The sequence below is a fragment of the Mauremys mutica genome, chromosome 9 (genome assembly GCF_020497125.1).
Source record: "Mauremys mutica isolate MM-2020 ecotype Southern chromosome 9, ASM2049712v1, whole genome shotgun sequence".
In the NCBI taxonomy this organism is placed as follows: Eukaryota; Metazoa; Chordata; order Testudines; family Geoemydidae; genus Mauremys; species Mauremys mutica.
The window spans coordinates 29,055,668-29,071,257 of NC_059080.1; positions in this window are offsets into that span (position 1 = coordinate 29,055,668).

Here is a 15,590-nt window from a genome sequence, read left to right on the forward strand (position 1 = left end):
TTCCCACTTTGCCATTCACTCATAGTATGATCTTGGACAAGGCACTTGAGCAATCCGGGCCTCAGTTTACCCATCTTCAAATAAGGGTTAATGGTACTTACTCACCTTTGTAAAAACATTGAGATCTTCAGGTCAATATTAAATATTGGAGGAAATATTAAAATAATACATTAAAAGCTCCATTTAGTAGTTTTAAACCTTTGTAACAAGTATATGCATGTTCTTTTTATTTTTCAGAAATGACCATACAATTTCAAAAACTAGTTGTGCATTATTTTGCTTGTACAACTAATTTATTATATCAGACATATACACGCACAATTGTCTTCTTTGACTCATTTTCCATTTTGCCTCTCATGGCTCTTCTGGGTGAAATTGACAATGCAATACAGGAATATCAGGTCATTGAACACCACGGTTTTTCAAACTCAGCACAGAAAAAAGTCTCTAGTATCTATAAGATTATAATAATTCAGAGAGTATAATTTATTAAAGCTTTACATGGGCTCTTGGTAAGGTATTTCACTCAGAAAAAGGCATTTATGCATGATTTATTGATTTTATTACTATATTTTTTCCTGCTGACCTCATCTACCCAATAAATGCACAGTTTGTCCCAACTCATGATCTCAGAAGAGGGTGGCCAAAAAAAGCATTCCCATTCTAAAAGGCATTTCATGCCTACTGCAAATAATTTACAAAAACAGAAGGGTAGCATTTGCAGCACACTGTTGCCTTGTGCAGCCATGCATACATTTTACTGTGGCAGTGAGTATAAGTATTGAAAACTTCAATTTGTGTTTATGGAAGGATGATTAGAGATTTTAAGAAGGCTGTCTTACTTCCCCTGAAGAGCTGTCATGCCTAAATGTTTACCAGATGCAGGAAGTGGAGTAGATTTTCAAATTGAATCATTGCCATGATGAAACAGCAGTTCAGAAGTCACAGATTTCCATATTCTTACAAATTCTACAGAGCGACAGTATACCATAGCCTACAAATACCAAATCCAATTCTTCTACTATGGCTCCTTTAATGGAAAACGAACATGAACTCTATCAACCATAAAAGCATTTTCTCCACTGTTTTGTCATTAAAATTATTCAGATACTACACCTAATAAGTAAAACAATAGAATAATATTGTTTGTTTTGTACTGTGACAACCTTTAATCCCCAGGCATACATACAATTTGGTGGATCTTTTCAACAGAAAAGTAATAAGAATAATTTAGTAACAACAAAAATGTAAATTTAAGAGTTTACATTTTCCAGTTATCACCCTGGATCCTCTTGTTATATTGGATGATATGCTTAAAAGACAGTTTGCGTCTTCAGTTGGACTGTCACCGAATATAAGGATTTGCACATGTCTTTATCCATTTATATAATTGTTATATTGGGTGATATTCATATCAGGCTATTCCTACTTTTTAGTAGATTACTATTGTTATCTTTAATAAAGTAAATAAACTTCCATTCATGGTAAGGGAAATCAGCCTGCGATTCTTATATACATTTTATTTTTCTTTCAGCCTGGTTTACTTTAGAAAAAGCTAAAATAAACCAGACTGAAAAAAGTTATATAAGAATCACAATTTAAGCATACAAAGGGGAAAAAAACCTAAAATATGTTGAATGGGTAATCAGGTCCTTAAATAAATATAAACTACTCTCTCTTACCCAATGTCTGCCTTAAGAATTGGAGTTTCTATTTATTTGTAGACTCAGTCAAGACTATAGCCTAACTTGAGTTTCCTTAGCACTGGCATGAGACCAACAAAATGTTTTCTGGTACTTGCCTATTAAAACTTCTGATGCACACAGTACCATAATACAATAACTATAACAACCAATAATACAGGAACACACAGGCAAATGAAATAGATATGTTTGTTTAACCCAAAAGTAGGAGTCAGGAGAGCTGAATTTCAGTTCAGACTCTGGCACTGACTTGAAATGACACTAAGGTCTGGGCAAATCATTTAACCTTTCTCAAGTCTAGTTTCCACATTTATAGAATACATATCCACAAAGCATTTCAAGATTTTTTGGAACAAAGCTGTTATGTATGGGTATGGGTAAAGAATAATAACTAATGATTTCAGAAGAGTAAAGGAGGAAAGCACAAACCAGAAAATATTATTAGTCATTCCCTGTTCATCCCTAGAATAGAAAGATCATGTGAAATGTGATGTCCAATTATTAATGAGAATTATAATAGGTACTAGAGCTGGAGGTTTAGTGCCAAAACAGAAATCACAAACATTTGTTTCTATTCTGGACCACTGTCTAGTTCCACCAAATTTGTTCCTTATATTTGTAAACATATTTTTGTTCTCACAAATGTTTGGAGAATGCCTGTTCTCCATAGGAATACTCGTATTTACATAAGAACAAAACTATTTCTGTACAAACATTCTCTATTCATTATTTGCTATATGTTTTTCCACTATTCTTTAGTCATTCTTTATCTACTTAAACTTTTAAGCAGGCCAGGTACAGAGGGGAAAACAACATGAGAGTCAACTACCCAATCTCGTGCAACAAACAAGTCATAGCAAACAGTCTATGATTAATCTATAGGATCAAAATTATTTGCCCATTCTATTCAGCAAATGCTTATGAATATACACATCTATAGAAATAAACAGAAAAAAACCTGGCTAAATTCACTGTCTAGTTTATTCACAATAAATGATTCAACCATGACTAGCAGTGATTTTCATTCTGGTGAAAAGTTCCCAGTGCCGAAAAATATGTTTAGCTACAATGACCTGTCAGCAGGCATCTCATCATAATTAACTAGTCTTCTCCAGAGTGAAGTCAAGGAATGCTTGGGCTGGAAGCAGTACAGCATTTAAATCCCACAGTGGCTACTATGGAGCATCTAAGGCAATGGTTCTAGACATTTTGGGGCTCAGAACCCATTTGTAAACCTTGATGGCCTGTTGTGACCCAGTTAATAGCTTTAGTGCAAAAAACATTTGCCTTACTATATATGTTTTACCAATAGTATACACATTAATGTAATAGGCACTAAATAAGTTCACTGTGCACACTGTAGGGGGGGCTCCTGCAGCTCCTGTCCTGTGGGGTTGGCTGGGCTCGGTTTCCTGCTTCAAACATGGAGACCACCTGAGTTGCAGCACTGCTCAGGTTTGGTCTGGCTCTCCTGACGGGGGAGTTGGCCAGGCCAAATTTGTGAGAGTGGCATTCCAATCTGGCAGATGGGGACACAGTGCCTCATTCAAATTTGGCCTGGTCAGCATTCCCCTGACACCATGACAGATGGGAGCAGTGCTGCAACCCCATGCACCAGGTTGCAAGGAGTGGGGCTGGGAGCCAAACCTAGTCAGCCTCACAGGACAGGTTTTGCAACACACACCCCCTAGGGCTTCCTACGCAACCCTTGGACACATTCCCACAACCCAAAGGTTGAGAAACCCTAATCTAAGGGGACATTGAGCCTAGAGTAAAGTCTAGATGGGACCAATAAAGAACTTACTTGTAACTCTGCTTTCTGCAGATGATCTCTCACAGGATTCTCCCTCCTGGGCTCTCAAGTGTCCAGCATGAGACTCACCAGAACTGAGGCATCTATGCAGCAAGCTAGGGACTTGACTGGGGTATTGCACCAAGCTGGCGTTCTCACAGTGTAACTAGCTGATGGCCTCTGAGCATGGTCTTGAGGCATCAAGGCACACAACTATCTAGATGCTCTGTAGCTGCACCAACAGGTTGTATTATAGAATCACAGACTATCAGGGTTGGAAGGGACCTCTGGAGGTCATCTAGTCCAACCCCCTGCTCAAAACAGGACCAATTCCCAATTAAATCATCCCAACCAAGGCTTTGTCAAGCCTGACCTTAAAAACCTCTAAGGAAGGAGATTCCACCACTCCCCTAGGTAACCCATTCCAGTGCTTCACTACCCTCCTAGTGAAAAGGTTTTTCCTAATATCCAACCTAAACCTCCCCCACTGCAACTTGAGATCATTACTCCTTGTTCTGTCATCTGCTACCACTGAGAATAGTCTAGATCCATCCTCTTTGGAACCCCCTTTCAGGTAGTTGAAAGCAGCTATCTCCCCCCTTCATTCTTCTCTTCTGCAGACTAAATCCCAGTTCCCTCAGCCTCTCCTCATAAGTCATGTGCTCCAGCCCCCTAATAATTTTTGTTGACCTCCGCTGGACTCTTTCCAATTTTTCCACATCCTTCTTGTAGTGTGGGGCCCCAAATTGGACACAGTACTCCAGATGAGGCCTTACCAATGTCGAATAGAGGGGAATGATCACATCCCTCGATCAGCTGGCAATGCCCCTACTTATACAGCCCAAAATGCCGTTAGCCTTCTTGGCAACAAGGGCACACTGTTGACTCATATCCAGCTTCTCATCCACTGTAACCCCAAGGTCCTTTTCTGCAGAACGACTGCCTAGCCATTCAGTCCCTAGTCTGTAGTGTACTGAAGTGGTGGATCACAGGACATAGGGTTAGACACACCGATTGTATCTGACACAGTATCATTAACTGGCCTAAATCCATGTTCAGGAAACCTAGAGTGATAGAGCAGAACGTAAATGTAAGTCTGTGTGATGCTCCCAGGCAACAAGATGAAACCTTATGTCTCTAGGGAGTTGCAGCAGCACTGACTGGAAGTCTGTAGCTGAAAACATGCACATTCTGGCATCTTGGAAAAGTTACTTCTATTTGTACTAGTAAATGAAACCTGGTCTCCTGGCTCTCCCCATTCCTGCTCTAATCACTATGCTACACGGACTATAATGGAAGTATTAGTTTCTGCCTAGCCTTTATATTAACAACTTTAAATAAATATTTGCCTATTAAGAGAAAAACAGAGACCAGGAAAAAGAAATCCTAATAAATTAATCAGTTTAAAAGAAATGAAATGTCTGTAAACAGTTTCTCCCAAAGATTGAGAAGGCATCTCTATAAAACCACCATTTGATCATTGTTATAAGCACTGGGAGTAAGCCATTGTCTTAGAAAATGTTTACATAAATACATACAGTTGGGTTTGATATATATTCAGGATGATATCTTCCATCTTTTTTGTCAATGTATGCAACTAGCTTAAAATGTGTCTGTTAGAATTATGACATGAGGAGTATTTTCTATTAAAGTCTCCTTTGATTAGACCTCCCATGCAGTCAACAAGTGTATCTTCTTGATACTTCACTGTCAATTTTCTAAATCTCAAATGCCACTGAGATTTACAATATACCTGCAGGCTTCCCATGAAGATTTTGAAGAACCTGTCCCTGTTATAAACAGGGACTGGCAGCCTGTAAATAAAGATAGTGGTGGAATTGCTAACAAGCTCTACTTCCACCAAATGTAATTTTATTGCTAGATCTAAAGCTGTATTCATGAATTCCACATGGTTGACAATTTCCTATTTCTTATAAGACAACTGGAGGTGTCTGAAATTTGTTTGCAATAAAAAAACATTGGTTTTGAAGTCTGCTCATAAATAACTGAGTATTTAGTTTCTATATCAAATTTTTCCCCGATTATTAAACCACCATTAAAAAGAGTTGAAAAATATTAACCAATCTCTCATGTTGGTCAGCCACCTTTCCAATGTCACAGATGCTCCCACTTTTCAGTAAAAATGCTTACTACTACCTCTTTTAATGAGAGCACAAACTTCTCATTACCAAAACTGTGAAATACATTTGGGGGGTGGGGGGAAAAGTACTCCTTGTCTTTAGACCTAACAGATTGCTGTATTTTACTGATTGCAATATTTTTTCTTTAAATTATTTAATACACTTTCATGAGGACCCAAATGATGCAAGACAAACAACTAAAACCAGAAAACATATTGATGTAAGCAGGGTCTGAATAAGTGATGAGCTGGGGTAGAAGACTTCAGGAACTGACCTTGTTTGCATAAACACACCCACTCTGCTGAGGTGCCCAGCATAACGGAGATGCTTTGCCCGAATGATCATTTTTGGCAGGTGCTGGACTGCAAGTCACTTTATTATCAGGTACCTACTAAAGTGGTGTAATCTTTGTTGTATGAATAAAGGGCAGCAGAACTGTTCTTGGCATGGACTGGTTGAGGTGTTCACCCTCTATTGAACTGTGCTCACTAAGCTGGGACTTGTAGGGGTGCCAAAGTCCAGTGGAGACAAGAGAAGGCAAGGACAGGTGTTCCTATCTGGTGGGGTGGGCTCTGGTAAGAGCCCTAAATGCCACTTGACCCTTCTTCCCTCCACTGTTTAATGGCAGAGCTGATTAGACTCAATTAAGAGTCTTTTGATATGGATCACTAGAGCTGAAATCACTGGTAACTAGGTCTAAGTGCTAAGCCTTAGGCCTGCTGTGGGACAGTGTCTCTGGTGAAAAAGACTGCCCAGCCTGTACTAGCAGAGAGACTCCCTCACTGAGAGCTGAAATCACGGAGAGCTGTGCTAAGTGGTAGGACCTCAAAACATCCCAGAGGTTGCAGTAGAGAGGGCAGTAAATGATAATGGAGCAGCCACCGGCAAAGCAAACCACGGCAGAACAAGCAACAGCAGAGTGAGCGACAGCAGAGCGGCAGCGACGCAGAACGAACAGCACAGCAGGTTGAGAGTTGACCTCTCAAGAATGCACGGTGCACCTCCGGGTCTTTGCTGACCAAGGACAACAACTGTGAGTGGGGTGTGGGGAAGGGAGAGGGGAGCGGCATGTTAAATGGACATTTTTTTTTCAGACTTTCACACTGCAAGGCAAGAGACTGAGGAAAAGAACAATGCCCAAAGTACTCTGGGGTGGGTGTTTTGCTCATGGTCATATATTTTTGAACCAGGCTTGTGGTGTTTTCCCAAATTAATGCCAGGTTCCTCTCCCCCTTTATTAAAATTTTCCTTTCCATACACATACTCAGCTCTTATGAGTGTGGATGTATTGCCTCTTAGATGCACCAAGAGGTTGTGTGTAATTCTCCCAGATTACTGGGTTGGGGCTTGAGCCGGTTCTGTTATCCCCTCTAGATAATCCTAGTCCTTGTTGCTGCCGACTCCATCAGACAGAAGGGTTACACTAAGGATATCCCAGATATAAGAAAAATATTTACCAAGAATTCTGCTTCTTTGAAGGTTTCACCGCACAGGATTCTCGTTCTTGGTCTCAAGCCTCCAGCTTCTGTGCAGTAGAGGAAGACCATGCTATAGTACAAGTCAGCCTTTCTGCCAGAGAAACTCTCAAGCCAGGAGAGCAGACACAGAAGTGGTCTTAGAATTGCAGCATTATGAAGGGAGATGGAGGGAAAGGAGGAAAGATGAGGCCCTGCATAGACCACCCCAACCTCCCAGTGTCCCCTGGACCCACAACTGTGCAGGGGTGGCCCCCCTCCTCTCCAGCGGGACTAGGACCCATGCAGGCCTCCTTCCCCCTGTGGCTGGGACAAGGACACTATTCCAGAAAGGAGACAGCCCCCAGGAAAGCCAAACTCTCAAGCGGGCAGAGAAGCAGCCTCAGTAGGTTTCTGCAGCAGGGACCTGGGAGCACTAACCAGACTGTGTTCCACAGAATTCTCCATTTTCTCTGCCTGCACTGGCTGTAGGTGCTGGCCTCCTCCCTCACAGCCTCTTTACCTCAGCCTCCCCCTATCTGCCTGTCATCCTCTCCTCGTTCTGCCCCTCCCCCCTTCAGCCAGGGGCACCCTCAATCCATGTGGAGCCATTCCCGCCACAGCCCACGCCAAGCTCAGCTCCTACCTCCCAGCCCAGCCCGCCAGGTGCAGTGTCACTCCCCATCCCGGAGAGTTGACATGGGTGGCTGGAAGCAGGACAAAGCCAGGTGGGCCCCGGGGGACAGCCTGGTACAGGAGCTGGCCCCACAGCAGCAGCGGGAAAGATCGGCCCTGGCCGCCCCACTACCTACTCAGTTTTGGCCCCGCCCCTGCTCTGTCATGATGGGGAGTGTGGGACCAGGGCCGGTGCAAGGATGTTTTGTGCCCTAGGCAAAACTTCCACCTTGCGCCCTCCCACCCCTACCTCCGCCCTGAGGCGCCCCCCCCGCAGCAGCTCCCCCCCGCCCACCCTGAGGCACCCCCCCGCCCCAGCTCACCCTTGCTCCGCGCACGAACACGGACACCCCGAGCACGCCATCGCTGCTTCACTTCTCCCACCTCCCAGGCTTGCGGCGCCTAAGCTGATTGGCGGTGGTGTCACGGCCTGCTGTTTGGTGTTGCAACTGGATGTGCACCAGGTTGCTAAATTTTGTCTCCAAAGCTCCCACGCCATAACAGAGGGGCCACAGATCCAAACCTGAGCAGCACTTGGATCCTGGGGCACCTGGTCGCAAAGCCACTCGTTCAAATTATGGCCCCCTGATCATGATAGCTGGACAGCAGGGCCAAATCTGAGCGGCAGTGGGGGAAGGGGGACAGTGCTGCTTCTCCTCACCTTTACCAATAGTACTCACTCTGCATAACCAACACGCATACAGCTGCAGGCAACACAGCCTTCAATGTTCCCTCTCCCTTTGTTTTCCATTTAGCTAATCTCTTCCTCACTAAACTCCACCCCAAAAATTAACAAAACAAAATAATGGAAGTAATATACTGTTTACAAACCATCACTCTGCTTGTGTGTTAGATCCCTTTTACCTATCCTTTATCTGTCATCTATTTAGACTGTAAGCCCTTCAGGGCAGTGACCTGTCTGTTACTCTGCTTGTACAGTGCCTATTAGCATAAAAGTGTCCTGGCTGGTCTCTAGGCACTACTGACCTAAATAATCACATTCTCTGAATTACTCTCTTTTAATTGCCTCACTAAAAGGGAGTGCCTAAGCCTACCTTCAGAATTTTATGTTTCATAGCATACAAACAGAGAAGTTAGAAAAAAACAAAATACTCTTGCTAAAAGGTTGCAACGTAACACTATATAATTTTTGATAATTCAGAACTATAACACATACAAAACAAAGACACAAAGCAGGCAACTTCCTTTAAAAAAAAAAAGAGGAACCTCTCACCCCACCTTGGTCTAGACTGTGTGTCTGTAAAGTGACTCTTATTAGGCTTCCCCATAGAGCCCCCTAGTCTGCAAGCAGGACCAGGAAAAACCCCAGGGTACGTACAGTGATGGAGCACAATTTTAACACAGGTTTCAATACACTACAAAGAACATATGAGGCTCTTGTTCTCTGCTCTTGTAGCAGGGGTCTTTTGGAGCCCACATTATAGAAAGGGTAACCAGATAGCAACTCTGAAAAACCAGGACAGGGGGTGGGGGGTGATAGGCGCCCATATAAGAAAAAGTCCCCAAAAACGGGACTGTCCCTTTAAAAATGGGACATCTGTTCACCCTACGTATAGATAGGGCCTCTGTGCAGACTGGCCTTCATGCCTCAATATATAGAGAGAGATCTTGGCACAAGGGTGGAGCTGGCCTTACTACAGCAACAGCTCTTCACTACTCCTTAAAGGAATTTCAGTATAGGGGAGGGAGTGCTTCAGAGTACAGAGATACTGAAAACGTCTCAGGGTCAGAATCAGGCAATGCAACTAACCCAGGCTTCCTTCTGTCCCATGCCAACTGGAAGTGGTGAATCTGGATTCATTCTAGAATCCATTCAACTCCATGGCAAAATTGACACTCAGGTTGTCCAGCCTATGGCAATCAGATTGCAACATAGGTGCTGGAACTGGGGTGCTGCCGCACCCCCGGCTTGAAGTGATTTCCATCATATCCAGGGTTTACAGTTTGGTTCAATGGCTCTCAGCACCCCCACTATACAAATTGTTCCAGCACCCCTGGGTTGCAATGAATCCTCTAGAGTCCAAAAGCGCTTGCATAAGTCAGTCTATGAAAGCTCCAACTGTTCAGCCACCTAGGGTAGGGAATGGGTTTGAATACAATTTGGAGACAGGAAACTCTTTTGCCTCAGGGTAAGCCAACATGGGACCCTCTCCTGGGTAGTAGCCCGAATAACCCTCAGAGGAACTGAGGTCATTGTAGAAGGCAGAGAATGGGAACCAGGCACAAAAAGAAAGGAAAAAAACCAAATGGCAAGAGGAAACAGGAGCCTCCTGGCAAATCCCAGAATAAATATATCATAGCACACTGCCAGAAGATAGATTGCAAGACAATTACTAATGTAAATGCATTTAAAATCCTGTGGCCAGCCCAGGACTAAGGATAAAATCACACAAACAGCTGAGCAGGGAGGACCACTTGCAGCAGAACTCATAGGGAGCTCACCTCAGCAGCAGATAGCATCCAGGAACAAACAGGGAAGGAAGCTATTGGATTGTACCACTCACATGGTAGGGTTGGAATTTTCCACCTGCTGATATTAGAGGGGAAGGTATAGCCCTCCAGTAATCTCTAGCTTTTGGAGTTGTGACCTGTCTGACGTTGGAGTGAGATTGGGAACCTCCTGAAAGAGCCTGTTACTTTTTTACAGTTAACAGCACACTGCTGCAGCCAGCCATGATTAGTAACAGACAATTTCTGTTTGGATAATTAGGAATTAAACAGACAGAGGGTCCTGTAAATTTCTGCATGCCTCCAACAATGATTGAAGTCCTGGATACTCTCAGATGTTTGCAAGAACAGCCCTTTTACCCACTTAGAAAAATACTGTTCATTAACTCATTTTTCAATTTCCCCCATATACGCTAGTAAATCCTTCCTTCCAAGACCAAAACTTTCCAGAGAAATGCTCCTGAAATGTCTTGAATGCATACCAGTAATGACAAAACGAAAGGTGCAAAAATCATGAGTCAGACCCCCCACCTAATCATTAATTTTTTTCCCCTAAAGATTATATTTTGTTTTTTGGTTGGTTTTGTGATATTTGTACCCCTTCTGCCCATCCCCATGTGTATGCATGGGACAATTACTGTTGCCCATTCTCCCATATTTATTGGGTAAGGTGATTTTGACATGTTGCAGGAACTCTCAGCCCCACTGTTCAATGTATAGCGAGTAATCTTAAAACTGCAAAGGAAACGGGAGAGGTTATGGTCATTAAGAATAAACAGGAGGTCTAAAAAGGATGTAGACGCATGCCCGTTATTACCTCTTCCAGTTTTTAGTCTCTATTTTAGTACTACCTGAAAAGGAGAGTCACTCAAAGAGTATAGGTTGATATATGGATTCCATACTCAGGTGGTCAAATTTGATGACCACTGTACCCTTTTCTAGAATCTGTGACTCATCTTTCACATCCTCAGGTTAGCTCTGTGAACAACCTGTTTAAATCTGGCACCAGTTGTATTTAGGTTGTCATAAAGATAAGAAAGCACAGGGTAGGGGCCTTGAAAGCCCAATGAAATATCAGACTGGCCTTCTTAACACTTGTTAATGTTAGACATTTTGAATTTATGCATTTTTCCTTCTATGGTAAATTCTATTTTACTAATGTGTTGCTCCATCTCAGACAGTGCATTTGAGAGCTTCTGCAGATTCCTGGAATGAGTACTGGTCAGTTTGACATTGGTCACTCTCAAAATTACATAAAAAAATTGTTACTAGAATGTTATTTAGGTTGCAAAGTCAAGCAACTGAAAATAACTCAGTTGCCCTGTGCAAATTATTCTGCCCACTTGTGCATCTATCCTGTGGCAGTGAATGAGACTAGGATCCTGTGGAAAAATAACATGTGTTCATAAAATTAAAGATACATACACATAAGGGGGCAGATATAAGGTTGTATGGACATGCATAAAACTAGCATTTTTAACTTCTGAGTGACTGATGATGGAACCTGAATATATTCTTTTAATGTATTTTAATGTAATTTCTTAATATTTTTAAATGGAAAAAAGGTAAAAACAAGGTATGTACAACTAACAGCCCCCTCCATTCATACACCAGCAGAGTTCAAATCCTGATCCTCCAGCACCACAGCATAGACTGATACTACTTGAGCTACACGATGAACTGCTTTAGCTGGCAGATTGACTGCTGGGTCCAGCTACAGGGTCCTGGGGATGGCCTACACCTGTCAGCCCTCTCCTCCCCCAACCTGGGAGTTGTGTAGCACTAGTCATAGAATCATAGAATATCAGGGTCAGAAGGGACCTCAGGAGGTCATCTAGTCCAACCCCCTGCTCAAAGCAGGACCAATCCCCAGACAGATTTTTGCCCCAGATCCCTAAGTGGCCCCTTCAAGGATTGAACTCACAATCCTAGGTTTAGCAGGCCAATGCTCAAACTACTGAGCTATCCCTCCCCCCATAGTGTGGGGAGAGAACAACTGCTGGGTCAGGGAGGCGGCCGTAAAAGATCAATCAGACCCAATTTCTACTCGTGTTACACCCAGAGAGGGTGTAGGCCATGTGGGCCAGATGCTAGGTTGGAAGAGAGGAACCCAGCCCAGCTCCCTTTTGCTTCCCACACTACAGGTTCGCTGATGGCTCCCAGACATTCCCCCTACAATGTCTGCTACTGCAGGAGCGGTGGTTGTAAGCTCAGCATTAGAATGTTGGTAATCAAGTTATTTTGAAATGGTGACAACATTTTCCTGATGAACACAAACTAGAGAAATAGTAATTGTTAACAGTTTATATCTCAGCAAAAGCTGAATAAAATTTCATCGTAAAAGGGCACTTGTATATTTTGAGGTTATTCCCCCTGTTGAATATGAAAGGGCTATTGTAAGATAGGGAGGTGAATTTCTGAAAGGAAAGATTTATATACAATAGAAAGTGTTAAGCAATCTAAATATAGGAGTTGGTACTATCTTCTCCTACAACTACTTCCTTTGCATGTGGGCACAATGTACTGGAGGGCATTCAATAGCTGTTTGACCAGCTCAGACATTCCATTTATTCCTGAGAAAACAGAAAGTCCAGGTAAAGTCCTGAAACTCCTCAGAATTAAGTAGAACACTGCAGCATATCAAGTCTGTCTCCCCATGGCTAATGTGAAGGATATAAAAGAGTCTGTCATGGATTCCCAAAAACGATGGAAAAGCTGCAGTATTTAGGAAATTTTTTCTTAGTTGTGGGATTCACTTATTTAAATTGTCCATTTTGTTAACCTAGTTCCATAGCTCCACTTGCTTCCACACACACTTCTGAAATGCTGGACTAGTTGACATACTACATCCTCTTAAAAATAAATGGTGTGCCTTGGCCTTCTATGCCTACTGAAATATAAAATCAGGTAAAAAAAAAGTCCATTTTTAAAGAGACAAAATATTTTGAATAGCTAGTTCTAATTTTTTTTTTTTAAAAACAGATCACTGCACTGCTGATCATTAGAAAAACAAAATGGCCAAAACTTCTGTAGATTCTACAAAACCAATGTTTAGTGCTCCTTTTACGTGCTAGTCAATGGATTACTTATACACTATTCCTAAAGCTTTCCTGACACAAATGACATTGCTCATGTACAAAGATTTTTTGGCAGGATATAAGGCACCATGAAAGTTGAAGCAAAATCAGCAATTTTAAGATGCATAGAAAAAAAAACAATGTTAGCTTGTCATAGGTTTATTCCCCACTTTGAACTTTAGCGTTCACAAGATGGGGACCTGCATGGACTCCTCTAAACTAAAATCCTAGTTTAGATCTGGTTCTTGCTGCCACCAGTCAAGTTTTAAGTGTCTGACACATTCCCTGTTCCCCCAAAACTTTCCCTGGGGAACACAGATTCAAACTCCTTGAATCTTAACACAAAGGGAAATAATCCATTCCCCCACTCCCCTCTCCAAGTCCTTAGGAGAGATACCTGGATTCAAATTCCTTGAATCAAACAAAGAGGGATTCACTTTTCCCCCTCCCCTTCCCCTGAAAATCCAAACAAGGGAAGAAATCAATCAAGTTCTAAAAAGAAAAGATTTTATTAAAGAAAGAAAAAAAAGTACACTATCTCTGTAATACCAGGATGGAAAAAATACAGGGTCTAACTTATAAACCTGGAGAGGCTCTCCCCCGCCTCCTTTCTCAGAATAATCAAAGTAACAGCAAACAGAAATAAAGATATTTCTTCAGCAAACACACAATTGCAAATGCAGAAATTAAATTATAAGACTAGTCCGCCTTTCTAATACTCACTAGACCGAATAGAAGAAAATACTTCAGGAAACTTGGAGAACTTGAAGAATACGTCTGGCCTCTCTTAGATCCAAAAAGAGAACAGCAATCCAAACAAAGGACACAGACAAAGCCTTCCCTCCCCAGAGATTTGAAATTATCTTGTCCCTTGATTGGTTCTCTGGTCAGGTGTTCATCAGGTTACTGAGCTTGTTAACCCTTAACTATCTGTTATGACACGCCCCCCAAATCGCAGACAGTGGGGAACCCACACTGGCGGTGATTTCTTCCTAGAACTTTAAAAATAAACAGATTAATAAAACACATGCACCGTTACATATACTACTAAGTATGTAAACAACAAGATATTTGACATTTAAGAACACTTTTTAACCATTTGACCGGACATACTTGGCAACGTCCTTGCCCATCCCCTCCCAGTGGAAGGACTTCCCCAACCTGTCTTTGGTTCTGTTCACCCCAGAATGACCACTGGGATGATCATGGGCCAAGCTTAAGAGCTTTTCCCGGTACTTAGTTGGAACTACCAACTGTTTTTGAGGATGCCAGCCTTCCTGGTGTCCACCAGAAAGAATCTCCTTATATAAAAGTCCTTGTTCTTCAACAAACCGGTTTTGGTTAGACGAGTTGAGAGGCGGTGGGTTGCTCCGTGCCGCTGCCCAAGCTTTCTTAAGGCCGTCGTCTGCTTCCTGCTCAGTCTGGAACTGTTCCCTTGAGGCTGGAGACACCAGTTCCGCCTTAGACTGTGGACTTGGGCTTGGTCCCTCTGGAAGCGATGTAGGTGATGAGGTTGTTTCCGTCGACTGTGAAACGCTCTCCGCTGGTGCACTAGGTGATATTTCAGGCTCTGGCTGAGCCTCTTGGGTAGGGCTGTCTGCTGCTTCTGCCAGTTCAGGCCCGCTGGCGCCCTCTGACGATGGGGTTGGAGACGGGTTTGCAAGCGCTGGCGTCAGTGTTGGCAATGGTTCTGCCGCTGGTTGCTCTTCCAGTTCCGGTTCTGGGACTGGATGTACTATGGTTGTTGTAGTTGTTGGCATGGGATCCGGTTCCACCACCTCTGTCTGGGTCTCTGGTAACACAGACGGGGTCCTGGTGGACGGCTCAGGAACAGGGATGGGAGTGGAAGCTTGTTTGGCCTGGCTGCGGGTGACCACTCCTCCCCTCTTGGCCAGTTCCACATGGTTGGCCAAGTCTTCCCCCAGTAGCATGGGGATGGAACCTGTGGAATGGAAGAATTGTCATAGACAGCAAAAGTCCACTTTCCTGACCAGCCCTTGTACTGGACAGGCAATTCAGCTGTCACTTAAGACAAGGGTCCACTGAGCCGTGGCCTCAGCTCTATCATGTACTGGTCTTCAGGGATGCTGTACCCATGGCAGGTTCTTTCAAAATTTTCCAAGAAGGCCTCAGTGTCATCACCTGCCCTGTAGGTGGGAAATGTCTTTGGGTGGGGAACAGAGCCTGGAGAAGGATTGTTAGGGTTGGCTGGAACATTTGGGTTAGCCCTTGCTAATTCCAGGGCCTGCTGGTGGGCCTCCCTCTGGAGCTCCAACGCC